The sequence below is a fragment of the Bubalus bubalis genome, chromosome 8 (genome assembly GCF_019923935.1).
Source record: "Bubalus bubalis isolate 160015118507 breed Murrah chromosome 8, NDDB_SH_1, whole genome shotgun sequence".
Lineage (NCBI taxonomy): Eukaryota > Metazoa > Chordata > Mammalia > Artiodactyla > Bovidae > Bubalus > Bubalus bubalis.
This window is the reverse complement of record NC_059164.1, coordinates 62,920,117-62,946,424: the sequence shown is the minus strand read 5'-3', so window position 1 is coordinate 62,946,424 and position 26,308 is coordinate 62,920,117. Positions and strand designations below refer to the sequence as shown.

The following is a 26,308-nucleotide window of genomic DNA, read 5'->3' as shown; positions in this document are numbered from 1 at the left end:
GAGTGTCACTTTAAGGGTTAGAGAGAACTGAGATAGCCTTTCTGAATGACAGGGATACTTTGTTACATTTATAAAGTTCTTTTCTTAAATACCTAGTTCTTTATATGTAATTTATATACTCTCTTATTCTTGAGCCTGTGAATAGGCAGTTTAGAACAAAAAGGGGAAAAATTGGCATATGTATTTGGAGTTTTTGGTGAAGGATAATATAAATAGAATATCTTAGTTGCCTTGAACCATTGAGGAACATGACCGCCAGATGCCATTATTTCATGCTTTTATTTACAATGAAATAACATACTTCTTGGAAATTAGAGACCCATGAACTTATTTTTTTGTATTTTGAAATGGAGGAAACCATTTCAAGAAAAAAGTCATTTCATATCCATTTTTAGACTCATGTGAAAACATGGTACTAAAGATAATAGTACTAACACTAAAATTTTGGTCCCACATTTTCTTTTAAGTATTTTACAAGGATTATCTCATTTAATCTTAAACATGGACCTACAATATAGTTAAGGTATTGTTTTCATTGCCCTTTTACAGACAGGAAAATTTAGGCTCTCTAAATTTTTAGAAAATTTAGGCTTTCTGATGCTAGAGGATAGTAGAGTTTGTATCAAAGTCTCTCTGCTTCCAAAGACATGTTTTTAACTTATGTACTGTATTGTAGCAAAGTCATGAACATGATTTTGAAAATCTCAAGCTTTGTCAGTTGAGTCTGATTTTCTCCAGTTGGGTCAAAGGATTGTCAGAGTGAAAAAAAAAAAAATCAAGTTACATTTTATATTCTAAACAAAGTAGTAAAAATAAATTAGAAAAAAATTAGCATTACCATTTTTTTAGGTTGATAAAATTACATCTAATATACGCCTTTGAGGAGCTAGAAATATACACTGTAATAATAGAAAGTTAAAAATAGAATGGTTAGCATTATATTAATAAAATAATAGCTATCACTTTAAAAATATGTATTTATTAATTTTTGGCTGTGCTGGGTCTTTGTTGCTGCATGGACCTTTCTCCAGTTGTGGGGAGCAGGGGCTACTCTCTAGTTGCAGTGTGTGGGCTTCTCATTGTGGTGGCTTCTCTTGTTGCGGAGCACAGGCTCTACAGCTTATAGGAATCAGTAGTTGCACAGTGTGGGCTCATGTTGTGGTTCCTAGAACACAGGCTCAGTAGTTGTAGCGTACAGGCTTAGTTGTTCCTCGGCATATGGGATCTTCCTGGACCAGGGATTAAATCTGTATTTCCTACATTGGCAGGTGGATTCTTTACCACTTAGCCACCAGAAAAGCTCTCACTATCACTTACGAACTCAGATATAGTAGTCAAAAAGACTTGAGTGACTTCAGATCCTGGTTCTACCACTTAACAGCACAGTCCTTCTGGTCAAGTTTCTTAACTGATCTAAATCTCTGCTTCTATAGCTTTAAGATGGAAACAACCTGACCCAGTAAGTTGTGATAAGAATTAAATGAGATAGTTGGATAGAGTTCTCATTATCATTGGAAGTGGTTTGTCTACTTTAAGTATATTATTTATAGTCCTCACTAAAGCCAGGCAAGGTAGATATTACTACCCTTTCATGGTGATTTGTCTCCTCAACTACACTTGAGGGAAGGAATTATATCTTCCTTATTTTTTCTGTTCTTAGTGCCTGGCACAATGCTGGACCATAGTGCAGTCAATATTTGTTAGGTGAATGAATGGAGATGAGGGTGGAACTAAGAAGAGTGACTTGGCAGAACAGATGCAGTAGATTGAATCTGAAGCAGGGCAGGGCCAGCTGCATAATGTACAGGGCTAAGTGTAAAATGAAAATGCAGATCCATTGTTCAAGAAAGTAGGGGGAAAAGCTAAAGTGCTGTTTAAACAGGTACTAAAAACATGTTTTTGTTTTTTGTTTTTTTTGGTTTCTGCATTCTGTCTCTCCTCATGGTATTTTTTGCTTGTTAATTACTTATGTTGTCCTAAACAAAGAAAAATTTAAAGAATCACCACAATTATACAATCTGTATTTTGTGGCTTTTGCATGCATGTGTATTTCGCTTTTATAGAACCACAGAATCCCTGCACAAAACTTAAGCTTCTTTATTTCCCTTCTTAACCTATGCACATCTTCCAAGGTTCCCTACCTTCAGCTTCCTGTTGAGTAAGGCAGGACTGAAGGAAAAGGAGCTCTTTGTCACTCTACTGCCCTTTCCTTCTGTGTTATCAGTTTCAGTGTAAGTGATTCAATAATATAGGGAAGTAACAGGAGTCTAGTGGGTTTCCTTAGTCCTTCCTGTTTCTTTGCATCTATTGCCTCTTTTTTCATTCCATGCAAGTTCTAGTTCAAATGAAAAGCCTCTCAGGGCCATCAGTTCCTTCATTTAATCAGCCTAGATGGAACAGGCCTTCCTCCTGCTTAGCTCGAGTCTCCGTGAACTCCCACTCATCCTGGGGCCATGGGGATTTTGAGCTACAGGGCTGCATGTGAAGTGAGGAAAGGAGGAAGGAGGCATGCATATTACACACATCCTTCCTTCTCACACACACTTCATTGTTGCATCAGACTTCACTTACAAAACACAAATTCAAAGATAAAACTATTAAGAATTTCAAGATGGTGGCAATAAAGCATTAAACTGAATGTGAGGCCCTATGCAGTTATACAGCTTGCATGTTCCTGAAGCTGGCTCTTAGGCCAGGAAGAATTCCTGAGAAATAAACATTCTCAAATGTAGGAATTGAGTCTTGAGAGAGACTGTAGTATTTCTGACTCTACAGATTTTAAAACACAGCATTTATTGGGAGTATGTAAGTATGCTCATAGGCAGGTGAAGGGACTTCTCAAAGCCACTTACTACCCTGTCTCTGTACTCTCTGCTGTCATACCTCCCAAAACATTACTTCAACTTTCTTCTGAATTTGGTGAGATTAGGTGTGTATACTTGTTAGGTCTGTTGAAGTCATTAATGAGACAAGACATTTGATAAAAACATAACTTGGAGAAGAATAAATCAAAAAAGACACTTTAGTACTGCTTGTTATGTTCTTCATCTTTAATTAGGTTGTGATATTCACTTTGGACTTATACTGTTGAGACAGCTTACATATCATGAGAAAAAAAGGAATCCTTTTTCATTCTTTAAGATGTACGCATGCCGTATGTGGTTTTGACATGCTAGTTCACAATCCCCCATGTTATGCCTTTAGACCTCACAAATAAATGTTATGTGATGGGTATCCCGCTGAGATGTGAAAATGAAATATGCAAACCTGAAATAACTTGGAAGGAGGGTTAGGTGGGGAAGAAAGGAGTCTCTGACCAGAATGTTGAAAATATATCCCATATTGAAGTTATTATGATACCACAAAAATCTGAATGCAATTTAGATGGTTTGGTTGAGGTTGGAGGGCAGAGTACATGTATGAGGGGGAGAACCTTAGACATGTGGGCAGCATTTTCAGAAGAGCCTCTCAGTTCAAGGTCAAGATGTCCCCACAGTATGTGACAGGTAGGAGAAAGTGCTCAGAAGATGTTTTATTTACAGTTCAGATAGCATTGCATATTGGTTTGTTGTATTGTCATTTAGATGGCATGTGTCATAAGGCAGGCTAAATTCCATAGTCAACTCTGGAATATTTTCGTCTTAATAGCCTCAGATTCACAAAGCAAAAATATTTAGAATCATTCTTTCTAATGAAAAATAATGTTCTTTGCACTATATTATCAGTATTAAAAAATGCCATCCCTTTTGGAAAAGAATTAATCTTTGTTTTCTCTGATCTGTCTCTTTTTAAATACTTTTCCATTTTTTCCACTTCTCAATACTTTTGGGGGGCAAATAAATGCTGGTGTCGCAGACTATTATACATGATTTTTTAAGGTGCTGAAAGTTATATATGCCAAATGTGTTTTTGTAGGGATACTCCCTCTTAAAAAAAAAAAAAACCAAAACAGTAAATGTTCTATTTGGTATCTCCAAAAAGAGCCCTTAAACTCAGTTCCATCTGTGAATTGGATAACATGGTATTATCCCTTCTGTCGTCCTGTGATGATAGAGAAGTTTTGCCTAAAATAATGTTCTATCAGAGTACCTATTAGGGAAATTCTAACATGATTTATTTTCTTACTTTTCTGAAGATATTTCAGAATATTTGAATTCTCAAATTAAATTTAAATCCTCTACTGACCCTCTATCTACTTGAAACTCTATGGAAAATACAATATCTATTTAGGTCAATGTGTTATTGCTTTGAGTCTAAGAGAGTGTTTAATTGTGATATAATACACATTTCCCTCCCATGATGCTGCTTAAAAGCCAAAAGCTGAAAAACTGCACATACCTCAGGATTAAACCAATCTTATATCCAGTCCACTTATTATCCATTTATTCATTCAATGAATAGTTACTGAGACCTGCTGTGTTTCAGGTGCTGTCCTAGGCCCTGAGCTTGCCTCAAGAAACCAAATAGACTTAGTACCCATCCTTTGTGGATTTACTTCAGCATTACAAGGAAGCATATTCTAGCCCTGTGCAGCCATCAGCTATCTAACATGATAACCACCTATCATATGTAGCTATTTAAATTGAAATTTAATTTCCTCTAAAGTCAGGAACAAGACAAGGGTGCCCACTTTCACCATTACTATTCAACATAGTTTTGGAAGTTTTGGCCACAGCAATCAGAGCAGAAAAAGAAATAAAAGGAATCCAAATTGGAAAAGAAGAAGTAAAGCTCTCACTGTTTGCAGATGACATGATCCTCTACATAGAAAACCCTAAAGACTCCACCAAAAAATTACTAGAACTAATCAATGAATATAGTAAAGTTGCAGGATATAAAATCAACACACAGAAATCCTTTGCATTCCTATACACTAATAATGAGAAAACAGAAAGAGAAATTAAGGAAACAATTCCATTCACCATTGCAACGAAAAGAATAAAATACTTAGGAATATATCTACCTAAAGAAACTAAAACTATAAAACACTGGTGAAAGAAATCAAAGAGGACACTAATAGATGGAGAAATATACCATGTTCATGGATCAGAAGAATCAATATAGTGAAAATGAGTATACTACCCAAAGCAATTTATAGATTCAATGCAATCCCTATCAAGCTACCAACGGTATTCTTCACAGAGCTAGAACAAATAATTTCACAATTTGTATGGAAATACAAAAAACCTCGAATAGCCAAAGCAATCTTGAGAAAGAAGAATGGAACTGGAGGAATCAACCTGCCTGACTTCAGACTCTACTACAAAGCCACAGTCATCAAGACAGTATGGTACTGGCACAAAGACAGAAATATAGATCAATGGAACAAAATAGAAAGCCCAGAGATAAATCCACGCACCTATGGACACCTTATCTTTGACAAAGGAGGCAAGAACATACAATGGATTAAAGACAATCTCTTTAACAAGTGGTGCTGGGAAAACTGGCCAACCACTTGTAAAAGAATGAAACTAGAACACTTTCTAACACCATACACAAAAATAAACTCAAAATGGATTAAAGATCTCAACGTAAGACCAGAAACTATAAAACTCCTAGAGGAGAACATAGGCAAAACACTCTCGGACATACATCACAGCAGGATCCTCTATGACCTACCTCCCAGAATATTGGAAATAAAAGCAAAAATAAACAAATGGGACCTAATTAAAAGCTTCTGCACAACAAAGGAAACTATAAGCAAGGTGAAAAGACAGCCTTCAGAAAGGGAGAAAATAATAGCAAATGAAGCAACTGACAACTAATCTCAAAAATATACAAGCAACTCCTACAGCTCAATTCCAGAAAAATAAATGACCCAATCAAAAAATGGGCCAAAGAACTAAATAGACATTTCTCCAAAGAAGACATACAGATGGCTAACAAACACATGAAAAGATGCTCAACATCACTCATTATCAGAGAAATGCAAATCAAACCACTATGAGGTACCATTTCATGCCAGTCAGAATGGCTGCAATCCAAAAGTCTACAAGCAATAAATGCTGGAGAGGGTGTGAAGAAAAGGGAACCCTCTTACACTGTTGGTGGGAATGCAAACTAGTACAGCCACTATGGAGAACAGTGTGGAGATTCCTTAAAAAACTGGAAATAGAACTGCCTTATGACCCAGCAATGCCACTGCTGGGCATACACACTGAGGAAACCAGAGGGGAAAGAGACACATGTACCCCAATGTTCATCGCAGCACTGTTTATAGTAGCCAGGACATGGAAGGAACCTAGATGTCCATCAGCAGATGAATGGATAAGAAAGCTGTGGTACATATATACAATGGAGTATTACTCAGCCATTAAAAAGAATACATTTGAATGAGTTCTAATGAGGTGGATGAAACTGGAGCCTATTATACAGAGTGAAGTAAGCCAGAAAGAAAAACACCAGTACAGTATACTAACGCATATATATGGAATTTAGAAAGATGGTAACAATAACCCTGTGTACGAGACAGCAAAAGAGACACTGATGTATAGAACAGTCTTTTGGACTCTGTGGGAGAGGGAGAGGGTGGGATGACTTGGGAGAATGGCATTGAAACATGTATAATATCATATATGAAACAAGTCACCAGTCCAGGTTCGATGCACGATACTGGATGCTTGGGGCTCGGGACAACCCAGAGGGATTGTACGGGGAGGGAGGTGGGAGGAGGGTTCAGGATGGGGAACACGTGTATACCTGTGGCGGATTCATGTTGATATATGGCAAAACCAATACAATATTGTAAAGTTAAAAAATAAATTAAAAAAAATAATTTGAAACTTAAGTAAATTATAATGAAATAAAATTAAAACTTCAGTTTCTCAATCATACTAGCTGTATTTCATTTGCTCAATAGCCACATGTGGTGAGTGGCTATCGCACTGGAGAGTGTAGATATAGAACATCTCCATCATGGCAGAGGTTTCTGTTGCTTGGCACTATCAGTCATTAAGAGAGAAATTAAGAGAGAAAGGGTTGGTTGAGTTAAGAACTTCAGCACATTTTAACAAATTGGTGAAAGCAGGGTAGACCACTGACATATAGTTATGCCATGGTGTTTGCATTAGCAGCCCTTATTTCTGGTGTTATGGGATCAGCCTGGTCATATGCACAATAACCAGATATTCTCCTGCTGCTGCTAAGGCGCTTCAGTCATGTCCGACTCTGTACGACCCCATCGACGGCAGCCCACCAGGCTCCCCCGTCCCTGGGATTCTCCAGGCAAGAACACTGGAGTGGGTTGCCATTTCCTTCTCCAATGCATGAAAGTGAAAAGTGAAAGTGAAGTCGCTCAGTCGTGTCCGACTCCTAGCGACCCCATGGACTGCAGCCTACCAGGCTCCTCCGCCCATGGGATTTTCCAGGCAAGAGTACTGGAGTTGGGTGCCATTGCCTTCTCCCAGATATTCTCCTAGGAACAAGAAACTCATCTGAGGAGATGTGTGCATTTGCACAATGAAGAGGCAAGAATCTGCTACAAGGGCTGCTACACCCCCTTCATATGGCCTTGGTGGATGTTATAATCATTATGAACTCTTTCCTGTTGAGTTGACACCTGGATTCAGAATTTTTTAAACACAGCATTCTAGGTAATGATCTTCCCCAATGGTGCAGCCAGCAGAAAATCTGCCTGTAATGCAGGAGACACAGGTTAGATCCCTGAGTCTGGAAGATCCCTTGGAGGAGAACACGATAATTCATTCCAGTATTCTTGCCTGAAAAACCCTATAGACAGAGGAACCTGGCAGGCTACAGTCCTAAGGGTTGCAAAGTGTCAGACACGACTGAGTAACTGAATATACACACAGGTAGTTACTATCACTTGGAGTTGGTATGTGGATGAATCCTTTTTGCCCTTCCTAATCTCTGTATAAATCTGCTTCTCATTTTCCTAGTAAACAGCTTAGATGACTAAGATTTTGTAAGATGAAGTCCAGCAGATGGCAGAAAAACAAGAAGGAGCAGCACATTTCCAGATGGCTGTCTCATACTTCTACTCTAAGTGTTCCTGTGTTCCACCTGATTCCAGAAGAAGCTCTGATGAAAAGAGCGACAGAGCACTGGTTTGGGGACCTGATTGTGTACACTCCTAAAAGTGGAGGGAATATTGGCATGTTGTGTAGCATCTTTCCTGACTTTTTCTTTTCTTTCCAAGTGCTTTTAATATCTGTAGTAGATGTTATCTACTATTTGAAAAAGAAAAGCTTTACTGTGTTCTTTAGGGCTTAATAGTTACCTTCCCTAGTACTGATGTTTGAAATCCCCTGGGAAAAGTTAAGATGGAAATTTACATCAGTCAAGGAAGGAGATTTGGACCTTCAGCCTTACTTTTTGATTGATTATTCCTGGTACAAACTGATATGGAAAGAGAAACTTATTTTTAACATTTTCAACATGGTTCGTGTGAGAAAACAGATGTTTATAATAGGAAATCCTATTGTGCAGAGGGACTTATCAAGACTTACTTACAAGGCCTGAAGACTTCTACGTCACAGGTCAGATTTGATGTAAGGGCCATTGTGCCTCCTGTCTGGATTGAGTGATGACTGTGATGGCTAATCATTACTATTATTAATGACCCCTTCTTAAAAGGCAAACAAAAGGAGGAAGTCTGGTGTCAGTATCAAGCCGGCCTTTATGACTGCTCAAGTATCATCACAAGTATAACTGTCTATGGGAACATAGTGCAGAAAGTAAATATTTTGCTAATTCCCATGATCTTAGCCAGCAAGATAAACATGAAAGAATTAGTTTTGTGTTCATAATGGCTGTGTACTCTGCCTTCTTACTAGTTAGATGCAACTGATGTTATGTAATGGAATATTTGACATCCCTAGGGTTGAATATAATGTATCTTAGAGCTTTTCTGATGACCTGCTTGCTGTTTTAAAAATTGAAATAGTTGAAATACATCAGATTAGGAGCCAAGGAGAATACATTTACAAATGGTGATGTATAATTTTTTAATCTTTCCTTGTGTATATCAAATATGAAACAATGCTTTCATGGACACATTTAACATTATTCATGCATTTAAGAATAAGGAGACCAAGCAAGTGAACAAAAAATTATTTGAAGCTTTACTTTCACTGTATGCCACCTCAAATCCTTTGTGAAATAAGGTGTGAATTAAATATGAAAGTGAAAGTGGCTCAGTCGTGTCTGACTCTTTGCAACCCCATGGACTATATAGTCCATGGAATTCTCCAGGCCAGAATACTGGAGTGGGTAGCCTTTTCCTTCTCCAGGAGATCTTCCCAACCCAGTTCTCCTGCATTGCAGGTGGATTCTTTACCAACTGAGCCACAAGGGAAGCCCCAGAATACTGGAATGGGTAGCCTATTCCTTCTCCAGTGGATTTTCCTGACCCAGGAACTGAACCAGGGTCTTCTGCATTGCAGTCAGATTCTTTACTAACTGAACTGTGAGGGAAGCCCTCATTTTAAATACAATATTTAAATATAAATACTTAAGTAAAAATCCTGCTACCACAATGAGGACAGTAATGATCACCATCCTCATAATGCTTTTACCAATTTGGTTTCTGCTGGAGGTGTAGTCACATAAGTTTAATTTACTTTAAATACATGTGTGTGTGTGCGCGCGTGCGTGCTCAGTCATGTCTGACTCTTTGTGACCCCATGGACTGTAGCCCACCAGGCTCCTCTGTCCATGAAATTTTCCAGGTGAGAATACTGGAGTGGGTTGCCATTTCCTACTCCAGAGGATCTTCCCAACCTGGGGATCGAACCTGCGTCTCTTGCATCTCCTGCATTGGCAGGCAGATTCTTTACCACTGTGCCACCTGGGAAGCCCTTAAAATGCTCAAAAAAAAAAAATACCTTTACTCTACCCAACTTGAGTGTACTAATTACAAAGAGATGATTTTGCCATTTCGGGGACATTGCATTCTTTTAGAAATGTACCCGTGAAAACTGGTGACTCTTTCCTCTAGAACGGGTGTTCCCGCTGTGCTGTAACCACACGGAGAGCTGCACCTCTGGGTTCAGTCAGTCACCCTGTTGTGACTGTTGTTGTTCATTTGGAAATGTTTCTGAGGACCGCCCCTTGGCTTGCATCCTTGTCATTCTACCCAGCTTTCTGCAGTGGCATTTGAAGTAGCCTTTCTTGCCTGTTTCTGCGTTGGTGTGCCCTACACATCTCTGCAAGACTCAGCCCCGTGCTCTTCTGTCACACACCTGCTTACATACTTTCCATGGCTCCCTTTGCCCCTGGTTGAGTTTGGATTCCAGTGCCAGATATTCAGGATTTTCCGTCACTTGGCTCCACATTGTCTTCTTTCTAAAACTCTTTTTCTGCAACTCCTCAGCTTCCCCACTTCGTTCTGGGAACACTGACTTTCCATGGCTACACAACTTCTTTCCATCAAGCCAGGGCTAAGAGGGCTTTCTTTCTTCACCTAAAATACTGTCCTTTCTTTACCCTTCTATCCACTCTCTTTAAGAGGCAGATCAATTTTTGTTTCCTCCCTATTTATTCTGGCTTTCATTCTCTTGTGAATTTCCCTTGGGGGTATGACGTAGTTTAGCTCTCACTATATCCTCTAAAACTGTCTATGTGCTTGTCTTGTATACTAATGAATACAAGGACAGATTCTTTTGTTTCCTCACAGAATTAAAGCTTAAATTAATCATATAGTTGGATATAAGTATCCGGGAGTTGATACCTCATTTACTTTCATGATGTTTTACACAATTACGTGTTGTCCTCCAACAACTGTGTAGCTTTTTAAAAGTTTTTTTTTTTTTTTAAAGGAAGCAATCTATTTCCATTTTGTACTACCCCCTTACTTTGCAAGCAACCTCAAATTTGGGGGGGTTCTGTAAGAAAAAACTTCATCTTTCCTGTACAGATGGTAAAAGATATGGGTAGATTGAACCAGACCACCACACATAAATATTTACACATATATTTATTGACATATCCTTTAATTCAAATCAGTTAACATAAAATTTTTCTTTTTTAATTGAAGGAACATAAAATTTTTCAGTTTCACCAGTGTTGAATATATCTAAGTGTAAACAACTGTTAGATAAATACACTTCACCTGTATTAATTTAGCCAAATTTGGTAATAAATACTACTAACAGACATATAGTGGAATAGACACACCCAGCTATTTCTGATATTTCTTTCCAGAGAGTCCTCTAGGAAAATGTGGGCCGTAAAACTAATCCAACATTTGGGCACCAGTAATCTAAGTTAATGCACTGAAAGTAGTAAGGGAAAATCTATTTGCTGACATAATGTTTGCATTTATAATTGTGAAATACCAAAACAACCTAAATGCTAATAGTTAGAAAATAAAAACTGCAGTATATCAATTGAATAGAATATTATGTCATACTGAGGTTCACATCCCTTTTAGAGCAAATACTTAATTAACTGTGTATCCTTAGGTAGTAAATAAATTATGGAGCTCTCTAAGCACTGATTTCCTTATTTGTACATTGGTGAATGGACCAGATCTCAAAGACTGATTCTGCTTGGAAGGGAGATGAGAGTGGCTATCTAGATTTGATTTCACCTTACTTTTTACTTTATATTCCCGCTGAACAGGGCTTCCTTGGTAGCTCAGCAGTAACGAATCCTCCTTCAAATGCAGGAGATGCAACAGGAGCCATGGGTTCAATCCCTGGGTCAGGAAGATCTCCTGGAGAAGGAAATGGCAACCCACTCCAGTATTCTTGCCTGGAAAACCCTACAGACAGAGGAGCCTGGTGGACTACAGTCTTTGGGGTCACAAAGGAGTTGGACACGATTTAGCAACCAAAGAATAACATACTGAACCAGTAAGCAAATGGTACAGAAGAACATGACATTAAGAAAGTGAGTCAACTTGGCTCTCCAATGCCTTTCTCATGAAGGCATGCCCAGAGTTTGATGGAAAACCCAGTTTGTGATGAGTCAGGAATCTGCCAGTTTTGAGGTGCTTGGAACCAGAGACTCACTGCCTTTCACACAGTTAGGTTGGGAGAAGGGCCATGCCAGTATCTGAAGAGCTGTTAACACGTGAAATTTCTTTTCTGTGTTTTAGGTATATCCTTTTTCTACTGTGTATTTTCTTTACTGCGTAATCTGGCCTTTATTAGGGTTGGCTATGGCCTTACTATTCATGCATTACTGAAACACAGTAAAAATTCAAAAACACATTGAATAAAAATATGTATATAATAAGAATTTCTTCTTCAATAATACCTCTCAAAATTCTGTTTCTTACACAGAGTAAGCAAGTTGCATTGCTTGTATTTCTCAATGAGCTAGACCATATACTGAGCCTCCTTTGGGTGTCTTCACTATGATTTTTAGGTTCAGGGTTTTGATGTTTAGTTATCTATGTCAACTGGAAGACCAGAATATTGCTGTTAATACTACCACCACCATCAGCAGCACCGTTACTGCTACCACTATTCCTGCTATGACTAACGCTACCACAGAAAGTGCTAAACCATATTTTAAAAAATATTACGCATATGAACTCATTTGGAAATTACTTGCCAAAGGTGAACAGGTGTTGCTGCTGCTGCTGCTGCTAAGTCGCTTCAGTCGTGTCCGACTCTGTGACCCTATAGACAGCAGCCCATTAGGCTCCTCTGTCCCTGGGATTCTCCAGGCAAGAACACTGGAGTGGGTTGCCATTTCCTTCTCCAATGCATGAAAGTGAAAAGTGAAAGTGAAGTCGCTCAGTTGTGTCCGACCCTCAGCGACCCCATGGACTGCAGCCTACCAGGCTCCTCTGTCCCTGGGATTCTCCAGGCAAGAACACTGGAGTGGGTTGCCATTTCCTTCTCCAATGCATGAAAGTGAAAAGTGAAAGTGAAGTCACTCAGTCGTGTCCGACTCTTCGCGACCCCATGGACTGCAGCCCACCAGGCTTCTTCATCCATGGGATTTTCCAGGCAAGAGTACTGGAATGGGGTGCCATTAGGACACTCTTTATAAATCTCTTAAGATTCATAGGAGGACTAATTGAGGAAATGTATATAAAGTGCCAAATGTAGTTCTGGGCATGTACAATCTCCAGGAATTAGTAGCTCTTGTTACTACTATTTCAACAATAGGATGCCATCCATTGTTAGTGACAGTATTATTTTATGGGCCACTTAGAAAAAAACACAGCCAAATAAACTATGACATAGTATTTTTTATCACTTAGTTTTTTAGGTAATTATTGAAAGAGCTTTTAGACTTACTTAGACATATGTTTTGGGCTTCCCAGGTGGCATTAGTGGTAAAGAACCCACCTGCCAATGCAGGAGACTTAGGAGACATGGGTTCGATTCCTCAGTCAGGAAGATCCCCTGGAGGAGGGCATGGCCACCCACTCATGTCTGGAGAATCCCATGGACAGAGGAGCCTGGAGGACTCCAGTCCATAGGGTCGTACAGAGTCGGACATGACTGAAGCAAGTTAGCATGCACACATGCAGACATATGTTCTACCACATCTTGCTCTCGAGCCTGAATAAGAGGAAAGCAATATAAATTAGTTAAGGTATTCCTGAAACTTCTTCACATTCAAAGTTTGATACGCTTAAGTCACCTTTCAACAACAGGTCATGCTCTCTGTGTTTTTGCGCATAGCATTGTCCTGTGTGCATGAACAGCATTTTGTGTATCCTTAAGAGTATGCCACTCTTACCTTCCTGATTTTTTTCTGAGCCTTTGATATTCATTCTAAAAATTTTCTTTTTGGACTAAGTGCAAAGCTTCATTTTTTTTTTTCCTTCAGTTGAATCACATTTTGGTGCAAATTAAGGCATCTAGTCCCATCACTTCATGGGAAATAGATGGGGAAACGGTGGAAACAGTGTCAGACTTTATTTGTGGGGGCTCCAAAATCACTGCAGATGGTGACTGCAGTCATGAAAGTAAAAGACACTTACTCCTTGGAAGGAAAGTTATGACCAACCTAGATAGCATATTGAAAAGCAGAGACATTACTTTGCCAGAAAAGGTCCATCTAGTCAAGGCTATGGTTTTTCCAGTAGTCATGTATGGATGTGAGAGTTGGACTGTGAAGAAAGCTGAGCGCTGAAGAATTGATGCTTTTGAACTGTGGTGTTGGAAAAGACTCTTGAGAGTCCCTTGGACTGCAAGGAGATCCAACCAGTCCATTCTAAAGGAGATCAGCCCTGGGTGTTCTTTGCAAGGACCGATGCTAAAGCTGAAACTCCAATACTTTGGCCACCTCACGCAAAGAGTTGACTCATTGGAAAAGACTGATGCTGGGAGGTATTGGGGGCAAGAGGACAAGGGGACGACAGAGGACGAGATGGCTGGATGGCATCACTGACTCGATGGACGTGAGTCTGAGTGAACTCCCGGAGTTGGTGATGGACAGGGAGGCCTGGAGTGCTGTGATTCATGGGGTTGCAAAGAGTCGGACACAACTGAGCGACTGAACTGAACTGAAGCAGTTTCTGTCCATAGTTACCAAGAAATTTTAGGCAAATTGATGTTTACTGCTCCAGCAAGAGTCTTGTGTGACACATTCATTAAGCAGACCACATCTATCCCAGGGATTTGGCAATTTCTCTTACTTTAGTTGTATTGTTTGGCATAGGATAGTACATAATACATTTCTCCTATCTGTATCTTCTTGGTTTCTTTTAAATTTATTTTTAATTGGAGGATAATTGCTTTACAATGTGGTGTTGGTTTCTGCCGTACAGCAACGTGAATCAGCTATAAGTATACATATATCCCCTCCCTCTTCAACCTCCTTCCCAGCCCGTCCCCCTTCCCACCCCTCTAGGTTGTCATGGAGCACTGAGCTGAGCTCTCTGTGTTATACAGAATCTTCCCACTAGCTGTCTATTTTATACACGGTGGTGCACATATTGTCAATGCCACTCTCTCAATTCGTCCCACTCTTTCCTTCTCCTTCTGTGTCCAGAATTCTGTTCTCTATACCTGTGTCTCTGTTACTTCCTTGCAAATAGGTTTATCAGTACCATTTTTCTAGCTATATGTATGTGTTAATGTATGTATGTGTTTAACAGACAATATTTGTTCTTCTCTTTCTGACTTCACTCTGTATAATAGGCTCTAGCTTCTTTATCTTCTTATTTTATATCCTGAAAGGCAAGTAGCTTTTGCTTTGCAAGAACATCTGGAATTGCTGTCATTCTTCTGTCATGAATATTTGCTTCACTAATTTCAAATTTATACTTCCAACTATTCTGTTTCCATGCCTTTATGTGCACACAGCTTTTTTGTTTAATGATGAATCATGGTATAATCTTGATATTTTAAAAGGTAATCAGTTTGGCAGGGAAGTATGACCATTAAACATCCATCAGTTGAAGTGACATGGTAGGAACAGCTACTAAGACAAAGAATGTGCATGCCCAGGCACCAGCAGCAAAAGCTGGACTGGTGCCTGGAAGCCAGCAGTTGTCAGATGCCACTGAGTTTGACACAGTCTGTTTCGGAGATGTTCAAATATGAAAACAATGCCCTAGAATTGATAGAACATAAATGTAAGCACAGAGTAAAAGATATAGAGTTATTTTTTACTAATTGGGAATTTGTGAACGGTCTGAACTGGGGACAGGAAGTTATAGAAAAGGGCAATGCCTTGGTGTTCCATCTTGGAGCCGATACCCTTGACCAGCAGTGCATTCCATATAAATAGGAAAAATCTTACCAGTTGTTGCTTTTTGAAAAGAAAGCCACAAAGAAACTGAGAAGTAATGAGGGTTGACTAATCAAGGTTGCTCTCCTTCTTATTCTGGCGGAATGGTTATGAGGTAAGTTTTGATTTCCGTGATCTGTCATTTATGAGGACTGCAGAAACACTGGTCTCTCCCGTCACAGTGAATGAGACTATGCGGATGAAATCACTGATGTTGTTAGCAGGAATATGCTTCACTTGCTGCATTTAAAAGGTGAAACTTTCCACTTTCCTATGTAATCTAATTTCTGTGGTTTAATGACAGTGGTCAGCTACAGTGTTTAGTTGTCTTCTAACCCATTGGCTCTAACTTCAAAGTCATAAACATCCTTATATAATTTTTAACAACTTTAGAAATAAATCCAATAAACTTCCCTAATTAGAAGACATCCCTGTTTTGTAGAGAAAAGAAGGAGAGGAATTAAATACATAACACGTATACAATCATACACACACAGAAGAGATAGGCCTGCCTCCTCAACTTAAAAAAAAATGTAAGAAAGTGAACTTTTATTGAGCATTATTATGTACTATGCATTGGCCAAGGACTCTACCTACATTACCACATTTAATCCTCACTCCGTCCCTTTGAAGTAGGGGGCTGTAACAGATGCGGTTCATACTCCATCCATATCTCTTTACCTTCTGCTGTTCCTGAAATTTATACCTGCTGGGCACCTGCAGTTTTTCTGACTGAGGAATCTCCCTGTTTGGCAGAGCCTGTGGAGCCACCGTGCTTGGTCAGTGACTAATAGGGTTGGTAGATTAATACCCCAGCTCCCTCATCCCTCCAGCTGGGAAAGTCCGAGGTATGCTCCACACCACCTCCCAGAGTAGTCCAGGAGGACTGCACTAGCTACCTAAGGCTGTACCTGTTCACAGCCAGCCGTTTATTGCCTTCTCCACCTTCTCCCTCTCACTTCCCACTGACACCTTTTGGATCAACTGTCAGATATACTACTGGCACCCACATCCTTGCTTCATGACTATTACTTTCAATTTATAAATGAGGAAATATGCCCAAGGTCATATAGCTGGAAAATAACAGAGGTGAGATTTGAACCCAAACTGAGGAGCCTCACAAAAGTGAAGCCTGGTTCAGTGGGGGAACTTTTGACCAGGTGATCATACTGAAGTTTTATTCTTCAATATGACTACTTTAACAAGGATAATAATAATTTTTATTTTGTATTATGTGTACCCACTCTGCATTCTGTACTAGAAATTGCTGACAAATTTAGTCTACTTGTTTGCTTCACATAGCACTAATATGAACTCAACGATATCACTGGTTTTTGCACAAAACTGACAGGACGGTATCTCATGATGTAGACAAAGATCTTCCTGTCTTAAATTTTATTGCTGACAGATAATTCTTGATATCATTCTAGGAAGGGGGCTAAAACAAAAGCATTCCTAAAGCACATTATCTGTACCTCTCTCCAAACACATTTCATTTTCTGCATCATTATATTTTTTTATACATTCTTAATTGTCACTTGAGGGTAGGATCCATATCTGATTCACCTTTTTTTTAACTTGATAATGTTTGGTATAATGTCTTATATCAGTGGACTCTAAATAAATATTTTAAAATAAATAAATGGTTATATGGACTTAAACTAGTGCTGTATTAAATGGACAAAACATTTGAAATTAGGTTGGACAGTGAAGAAGGCTGAGCACTGAAGAATTGATGCTTTTGAACTGTGGTGTTGGAGAAGACTCTTGAGAGTCCCTTGGACTGCAAGGAGATCCAACCAGTCCATTCTAAAGGAGATCAGCCCTGGGATTTCTTCGGAAGGAATGATGCTAAAGCTGAAACTCCAGTACTTTGGCCACCTCATGCGAAGAGTTGACTCGTTGAAAAAGACTCTGATGCTGGGAGGGATTGGGGCAGGAAGAGAAGGGGACGACAGAGGATGAGATGGCTGAATGGCATCACTGACTCTATGGACGTGAGTCTGAGTGAACTCCGGGAGTTGGTGATGGACAGGGAGGCCTGGCGTGCTGCGATTCATGGGGTTGCAAAGAGTTGGACACAACTGAGCGACTGAACTGAACTGAACTGAATTAGGGATAAGCATACCATCTCATAAATAATTGCTATTTGAGGTCTGTGCTACTATGTTACTATTTTGTGTGATCAGTCACTCAAGCTCAGTCATGTCTGACTCTTTGCAACCAGCTCATCAGGCTCCTCTGTCCCTGGGATTCTCCAGGCAAGAATACTGGAGTGGGTTACAGTTTCCTCCTCCAGGAGATCTTTCCGACCCAGGGATGGAACCTGCATCCCCTGTATTGGCAGGTGAATACTTTCACCACTGAGCCACCTGGGAAGCCCCCTATGTTACTGTTACCTTAGCTTGATTGCTGTGAAAAATGACACAAACATTGAATGGTATACAGTCAATCACTTCAGATCCCATTCTCCATACTTTTTTCTTCAAATGTGAATTCTATTTGAAAGAAAATAGAAATAGAATTCTAGTAGGTGGACTTTACTATAGCTATCTCAGACCCACCGGTGGCTTTGACCAAGAAAGACGTAGGTAAGCAAATCTTAAAACAGTGAAGCTTCTGGGTGGGGTGGTCCTAAAAACCAAACTAATTAAAGAGAAGAAAGAAAAACAAAAAGAAAAGAATTCCAGAGAAAAATGTTTACATTTAAATCAGTGGTTTCATGTATTTTGGGACTTTTTTCGAGTTTGGTTATTTCTTATTCGTTGAGATTTTTAAGAATATAGTGTATTAGGGAGAAGTTGACCCCTTCAGTATATTCACATGGTTCTTCTCTTGTCCTAACTTCAATAAGATTCTTCTCGGACTTTGTCAGATATAGGGAAATTTGGGGAGTCTGTGACCTCATGAGTCTTTTGATTCCAAAATAGAAATGTCCTCTCCAAGTATTCTCGATAATGAGTCCTGAATTGAGCCTCAATAACTCAGACTCATCGAAGTCAAGTTAGACCATTGTTATGTTTTCAGGGGATGTGGTGTCCCAGGGCAGTTCCTACATGTCAGTTATAGTAGTCCAGGCAGCTAAAAGGTAGACTTTGGTAGCCTCTTCTAAAAATTTAACCCATACAAACTGACACAAATCATAGTGCTTTTTGATTGTGCAGTAAAATCTCATTTAATTATACACAGATTATTTATTTGGATAAAGAAGCTGATATAAATTTTGTGACCATAAATTTTCTAGGGGAAGACCTCATATGATATTTTCTGCCTAAAGTGACTTGATGACAATAGACTGAGAGACACACATGATGAAATGGGAAAAAAGTTCTTGCCGAGTGGCCAAGAGCATGGGATTTATAGCCATGCAGTTGGATCCCATTACAGCTCTTACTTTTAATAACTGTGTTATTTATGATAAACTTTTTTACTTTAAACTACTTTACATCTAGCACCTTAGTTGGAAGTAACAGCACCAACTTCACGGGATAAATATTTATTAGTACAAATAATGTTTATAAATTTCTTAGCATACTTTCTAGTACATAAGAGATCCTAAACAGTTGTCACTTTTGTTGTTATTATTTCTAGTGTCATTATTATTCACAAGAACCAACCCTCCAAAGATCAACTTACAGAGAGTATTTCCAGAAGTAAGAATAACATGGAATTAAATAATTAAGTAACTACAATTGATAAATGGTGCCAGTGCTTATTCACTCAATTGTGTCTGATTCTCTGTGGCCCCATGAACTGTAGCCTACCAGGCTCCTCTGTCCTTGGAATTTTTCAGGCAAGAATACTGGAGCAGGTTGCCATTTCCTACTTCAGGGGATTTTCCCAACCCAGGAATTGAACCACATCTCTTGTGTCTCCTTCTTTGACAGATGGGTTCTTTACCACTAGCACCACTTGGGAAGCCTCCTCACGATTGATAAACATGTCTCATTAAGTCTAAATATGCCTGGCAAAGGAAATTACTTTTCTGATCTTTTTAACTGATGAGAAAACTGAGATGCTGAGACCTAAAATAACTTTCCCAGAGACATACAGCTTATAAGGAAAGGTGTCAAAATTTAGCCTAGGTCTTCAGACTTCTAACTTTCATGACCCTTGCTGCCTCCTACAAGGAAATACATAAGCAAGCATAAGTCCTTGCCTAAAGCAGTGAATAATTGAAGGACCCAGTGCTACATGTTAGGCCAGGTAACTAATGTCAGAAGAAAAAGCAGCCACAAATTCAGGACTCACTTTCCTGGGCCTCCCTTGTCCCCTGGATCTTGACCTGGTAACTACTATCATATTAGCTTTCCTATACCTTCAAAGAGGTGATTTTTGTATATATTTTTTTCTAGTTATTCTCAGTGGGATAATTGGCCCACATGATCTAATTTACCATCATGAGAAGCAGGTTCCCCCTGATTATTCATTATCAATTTTATTTTTCAGTCTTAATATTTTTGTAAGTTATTTCTGAATAGTACCTGTGACTGGAAACTTTTGCCTGAAGCAAACTTGAATGCTTAGTCAAGATGTTTGTCTAGGTGAAGCATCATTAATGTTTTGTTTTAAAATTGAATATGGCTATCCAGGATCAAGTTTCATGATAATTCAGGTAATCTACTTTGTGTTCCTTCTCCTGTCTAAAGCCTCAGGATCAGCATGAGAGTATAGGTCAAATGCAGATTTCTTAGCAAAATGTAACTTAAAAAAAAAAAAAAAAAAGGATCAGACTAGGTTGGTTTGAAGCAACCTTGTGCTTTCTGCCTGTATTGCTGGTAAACTGCATGAAGTTTGCTAAGTTTCTGTTTGTCAAAAAGGTTTTAGATTTTCACCTGATAGGAAGCAGTGTTTTATTTTTCATAATACTGTGTTGATAAGCCTGGCACCTTGTTCTACTTTTGGTTAAAATCTGAATTAGATTTCTACAGCTTTTGAAGCATCACAAAGAACTGGAGAACTCCATTAAGTCCAATAAGTCATTTCAGTTTAAGATAAGAAAGGATGATGTTGGAGAATTCAGTTCAGTTGAGTTCAGTTCTGTCGCTCAGTCGTGTCTGACTCTTTGTGACCCCATGAATCGCAGCACGCCAGGCCTCCCTGTCCATCACCATCTCCTGGAGTTCATTCAAACTCACATCCATCGAGTCGGTGAGGCCATCCAGCCATCTCATCCTCTGTCATCCCCTTCTCCTCCTGCCCCCAATCCCTCCCAGCATCAGAGTCTTTTCCAACGAGTCAACTCTTAGCATCAGGTGGCCAAAGTACTGGAGTTTCAGCTTCAACATCAGTCCTTCCAAAGAACACCCAGGGCTGATCTCCTTTAGAATGGACTGGTTGTATCTCCTTGCAGTCCAAGGGACTCTCAAGAGTCTTCTCCAACACCACAGTTCAGAAGCATCAGTTCTTCAGTGCTCAGCTTTCTTCACAGTCCAATTCTTGCATCCATACATGACTACTGGAAAAACCACAGCCTTGACTAGTCGGACCTTTGTTGGCAAAGTAATGTCTCTGGTTTTGAATATGCTATCTAGGTTGGTCATAACTTTTCTTCCAAGGAGTAAGAGTCTTTTAATTTCATGGCTGCAGTCACCATCGGGTTTCATTTTATTAGTGATGGGTTTAAAAAGCTTAACTGCTACATAGGCCATCCAGCTTGGTTTCATTTTTTTTATTTTATTTTATTTTGTTTCAATTTCAAAGAGCTGTTTTACTTCTCAGAGGTATATAGCTCAACATTTCAAGCCCTCCTTTGCATGAAGGGAGATTTGCTGAATAAAATCTATTCTTTAGAAATAATCTGAACCTAGATCAATCCTGAAAAATTCTTATATTTTACAAATATATAATTAACAACTAAAGAACTAAATTTGTACCTAGCTTTACAATATTTCACATCATTGTTTTTAGCTTACCTTGGCTAATTATAACACGATAGAATACAATACAAAGTAATAGTAACCATAAAGCTCTGTATATCAGTCATAAATACCAAAGACTTACTGTGAATTCTTTACATCTATTCAAGACGAAATCTATTTCTCTTTGATACAGTTTTTTTTTCAGATAAATAAATATGATGTAATCATCATTTTACCTTCAAATGTGTAATGTGTAAGACAGGCTGTTTCTAAGAATGTTCTCTTCTCAACTGAACCCTAGCTATGGCTACACAATCTCCATTTGTTCATTTACACAGATCTCTCTCTTTTTTTTAAACCTTTCCTCTCTCACTTAGAGTTAACTATGTGCACATTTGGTAATAAATGCTACCATGGCATTTTGTGGTTTTTCCCTATACTACTATAGTTGCGGATGTGGTAGTGTTTCTATTATAAACATACTTTTGCAGAAGTTTATAATTTGTTTGAATAAAAGTTTAAAGATGTTACTTTGTACATTGGGTTCCAATGGTGTGTTTGTATTTTCTGATTTTTTAGAAAAGTAGGATTGCATATAATGCTTATTCCACAGTATCTTCTGCGTAAGATTTTTGAGTGCCTTATCATTCATGTAAGATTGGCATGGCAAATAGTGTTACTCCTGTTTTATGGAGACCTTGGATATACCCTGGGCTTCCCAGGTGGTGCTAGTGGTAAAGAATCCACCGGCCAATGCAGGAGACATAGAAGATGTGGGTTCGATCCCTGGGTCAGAAAGATCCTCTAAAATAGGAATGGCAGCTCCAGTATTTTTGCCTGTAAAGTTCCATGGACAGAGGATCTTGGCGGGCTACAGTCCATGAGGTTCACAGAGAGTCAGACACACACACACACACACATAGCCTGCAGAGATTAAGTGATTTTTCAAATGAAGAGGCAGTTGAGGTGAATGAGTTAAGTCAAAACCCAGAAGCCGAGGGGCAGTTATCTTCAACTTGGTTGTTTTAATTTGTAGGTGGCATGAGAAAACTCTTTTAGGTTTTTCTTTTTTTTGGTTACTTTGGTTGATACCCTGGGAAATACACTTTACAAACTTGGTCAAACTTTCTGCTGCTTATTCTTTTGGAAAAGCCACTTGCTTATACTGGTATTTAGGCACCGTGACCAGTGGAGACTAGCAGGACAGGTAAGGCAGAGACGTCAGAAACTCAGCCATGGCTGTCTGGTCTCTGGATCATAGAAGTCATAGAAGTCAGTTGTCTTCAGTCAGGAAGAGGATAGCAGGGACCATAGAAACGAGACATCCCACTGGTACCGAGAGGCACGTGGAGCCAGCATGGCATACAGAAGCCTCCACACAGGCAGGTGGAACACAAAAGCAGAAGGCTGAGCGAGCAGCCTCTCAGTCTGGGGGATGCGTGCAGCAGGCAACTTGGCACTGCAGTCAAGCAGCAGAGCTACAGCCACAGGGCTCGTTCCTTGGGAGGGATTTGGCAGGAGCAAGGCAGCCCAGTCCATTAAGGACGGGCCTTTCAAGCAGGCTCCCAACATAGGGGCTCAGGTAGAAGGACTCAGACAAAAGTCAAGTTACCACATGGGATAGAGTCTAGAGCTTGGGAACAAAGGAAAACTCCAATGATCAGTTCTAGACCAGATACAGTAAACACAAAAAAGCCCAGTAAATAAATTAATTTGTAACGCTGACAAGGGCTGTGGAGAAGACAAAACAGAATAGCACATACATTTAAATTTATTGATTGATTTATTCACACATTTATATCTTTATTTAACTTCCTATCTACTATTGTTTTCCAAAAGCCATGCATAGGTAAACTGGGATTTAAGAGTTAGGCTGTGGATTTGAGAACTAAAATCATATCAATTATTACTGAAGAGTGCTTGCTTAGGTAGTTTCATCCCTTCCAGACATTTTTAGTGCTATTTTAAGCACTAAAATTAAGATTTTCCTTCACTCTCACAAGTAGGAGAGGGCAATTGATGAACATCAATTGGTGTTCAGTTATTAGTACAACTGATGTTCAACGTTAGAGGATAAAGATCAGGTTTGTGTGTGTGGGTTGTATGTGTGTGTGTGTTTAGACATTAAAACTGAATATTGGACTTATCAATTTAAAGGATCTAAATAAAGGTGATGGACTCAAACACCAAAAAGGTGGTTAAAACAGCTTACCTTTAAGGAACTTTTTGAACTTGAGATTCTAGATTTCCACATGGTTTTGTTTCACGTTTTATCAGGTAAGTAGGCTCTGTGTTTGATCAGTAGATTATCACATTGCATTTTTAAAGCTCTTCTTTTGTCTCATAAACATTCCTTTTTATTATTATATTTGAGTTTATGTAGCAATTTGGGCTTTCCAAATAATAACCCTGTATTTCAGTAGCAATCTTTTTGAAGTTTTGGCATCATGCCTCATTATATTAAAGAACTATCCATGCCAAATACCTAACCATGACATGGTTTTTGACTTGATCTGCAAGTTGGCAGTAGAAAAGGAAATTCTGTAGTACCTCTATATTAACTAAATGCCATATCTACTTAAATTATCTAATATGCTACTGTAACCTACTTATGAAAACAATAGTTAGTTTAGATGAATAGTCTATAAAATAGTAGGAACTGTTTTAATGCTGAAATGACCACAGAGTACATAAATGCCAAATTATATACAAAGGATCTTTCCTTCTTATACTCCAGAGGTCATCATTGATGGTATCAAAAACAACTTGAAAATGTGTCCTCTACAAAGACATTTGGGTTACTATTTTGTCTTAATTTTCATCCCCATTATTATTGAAATACAAATTCAATTTTAAATATTGATCTGATTTAGATTTTGATAGTTGTATAGAGATTTCTTTGTAGCAACTGGTGTTTTATTCTTTAGTGGTTTGGAGTAGGAAGTTGTTGTTATAGCCTTTGACATCTCATTTAAAAATAATTAATGTGTTTCCTTATTCACCTGGTGGCATCTATAATGGGTCAATAGAGTGAAAAATCCTGATGTTGGCAATCAGTGGGAAGTTCTTTAGGGGATATATAGAGATTCTGCACTTTGGTCTAAAGAATGAACTGCTTAAGCCTAAAAGGAAGATATGTGGTGAGTGTGAGAAAGGCCTGGGGCTTAATTGTGTTTGCTTGTGTGAATCAAGAGTGTGGTGTGGCTGCCAAGAAAGCAGAGGCAACCGGAGGCCTGGCTGGCAGGGAGAATTCCCAGTAAACAGTGGGTGGGGGGTGACTCTACCAACCCTGAATCCCCATCCCCTGCCTGCTGTCTTGGGGTCAGTTTGGGGTTCTCTAGTTAGCTGTATAAATGTTTAAGTGTTTAAAATTGGAGCTCATTCAAAGACAAGTGGTCAGGATGGAGAGAAAACTTGAAACCGTGTTTATATAAGGAAGAGCTGGAGGAACTGGGGATGTTTATTCTGGAGGAGAGGATACTGAATTGCTGTCTTCTTAGATATAAAGGGTTGTCATGTAGAAGAGAGGTTAGATTTATTCTGCATGGCTCTGGAGGGTAGAATAAGGGCCAATGGGGCAGATTTTGGCTCAGCTTTAGGAATAACTTTCTGCTGGTTTCACGTGTCCCTGAAAGGAGTGAACTGTTTCAAAAAGTGATGATTTTGTATCTTGGGGACAGCCATACCTAGGCACATGGTTTCTGTTTTATTCCAGGAAGCATCCCATGAGACTGGATTAAAGACTTCCAGAGTCCTCCCAAATCTGCGATCCTAGTTCACCATCTCTCTGTGTCTCTGTCCAGCAGACACATTTCTTGACCAAGCATAGTGCTAGGGGTGCGGACATCTCCAGGCACTGGAGAAACCAGAATGTTGACAGTGGCCACAGCATAGGGTGAGGAGTGCTCCCAGGGTGATGAACTGGGTGCGTCCGGTCTCAGAGTCCCAGAGAGGGCCCACAAATGTGATGCTTGGATGGCGGTGCCTGAGCTGAGTTGTAAGTAGGAGTTGGCAAGAAAGAATGGTGATTAGGCATTGCAACAGGAGGATCAAGCTTTTGGAGAGGCCAAGGTGAGAGTGTGGGTGCAGGTGGACAGGGAGAGAATAAAATGGAGCAGGAGGTGGAGAAGAAAGTGCTTTGTGTGCTAAACTGAGCATTTGGCTTTAGGAGTTGAAGTTTAGGAATCATGTAATCCAATTTGCATATTTGAAAGGTGGCTTAGCTAATAAGGTTGAGGATGGAGGAGTTCAGTTCAGTTCAGTCGCTCAGTTGTGTCCAACTCTTTGCGACCCCATGGATTGCAGCACGCCAGACCTCCCTGTCCATCACCAACTCCCAGAGTTCACCCAAACTCTTGTCCATCGAGTCGGTGATGCCATCCAGCCATCTGATCCTCTGTCATCCCCTTCTCCTCCTGCCCCAATCCCTCCCAGCATCAGAGTCATTTCCAATGAGTCAACTCTTCGCATGAGGTGGCCAAAGTATTGGAGTTTCAGCTTTAGCATCAGTCCTTCCAAAGAACACCCAGGACTGATCTCCTTTAGAATGGACTGGTTGGATCTCCTTGCAGTCCAAGGGACTCTCAAGAGTCTTCTCCAACACCACAGTTCAAAAGCATCAATTTTTCGGTGCTCAGCTTTCTTCACAGTCCAACTCTCACATCCATACATGACCACTGGAAAAACCATAGCCTTGACTAGACGGACCTTTGTTGGCAAAGTAATGTCTCTGCTTTTGAATATGCTATCTAGGTTGCTCATAACTTTCCTTCCAAGGAGTAAGT

The 26,308-nt window shown here is 39.4% G+C and overlaps 1 protein-coding gene across 3 annotated transcripts in view; it reads left to right on the top strand.

The window, feature by feature from the left end:
- The window catches only part of BBS9 (Bardet-Biedl syndrome 9), a 474,928-nt gene that overhangs the window by 385,290 nt on the left and 63,330 nt on the right, over positions 1-26,308 (top strand). The window lies entirely within an intron of this gene.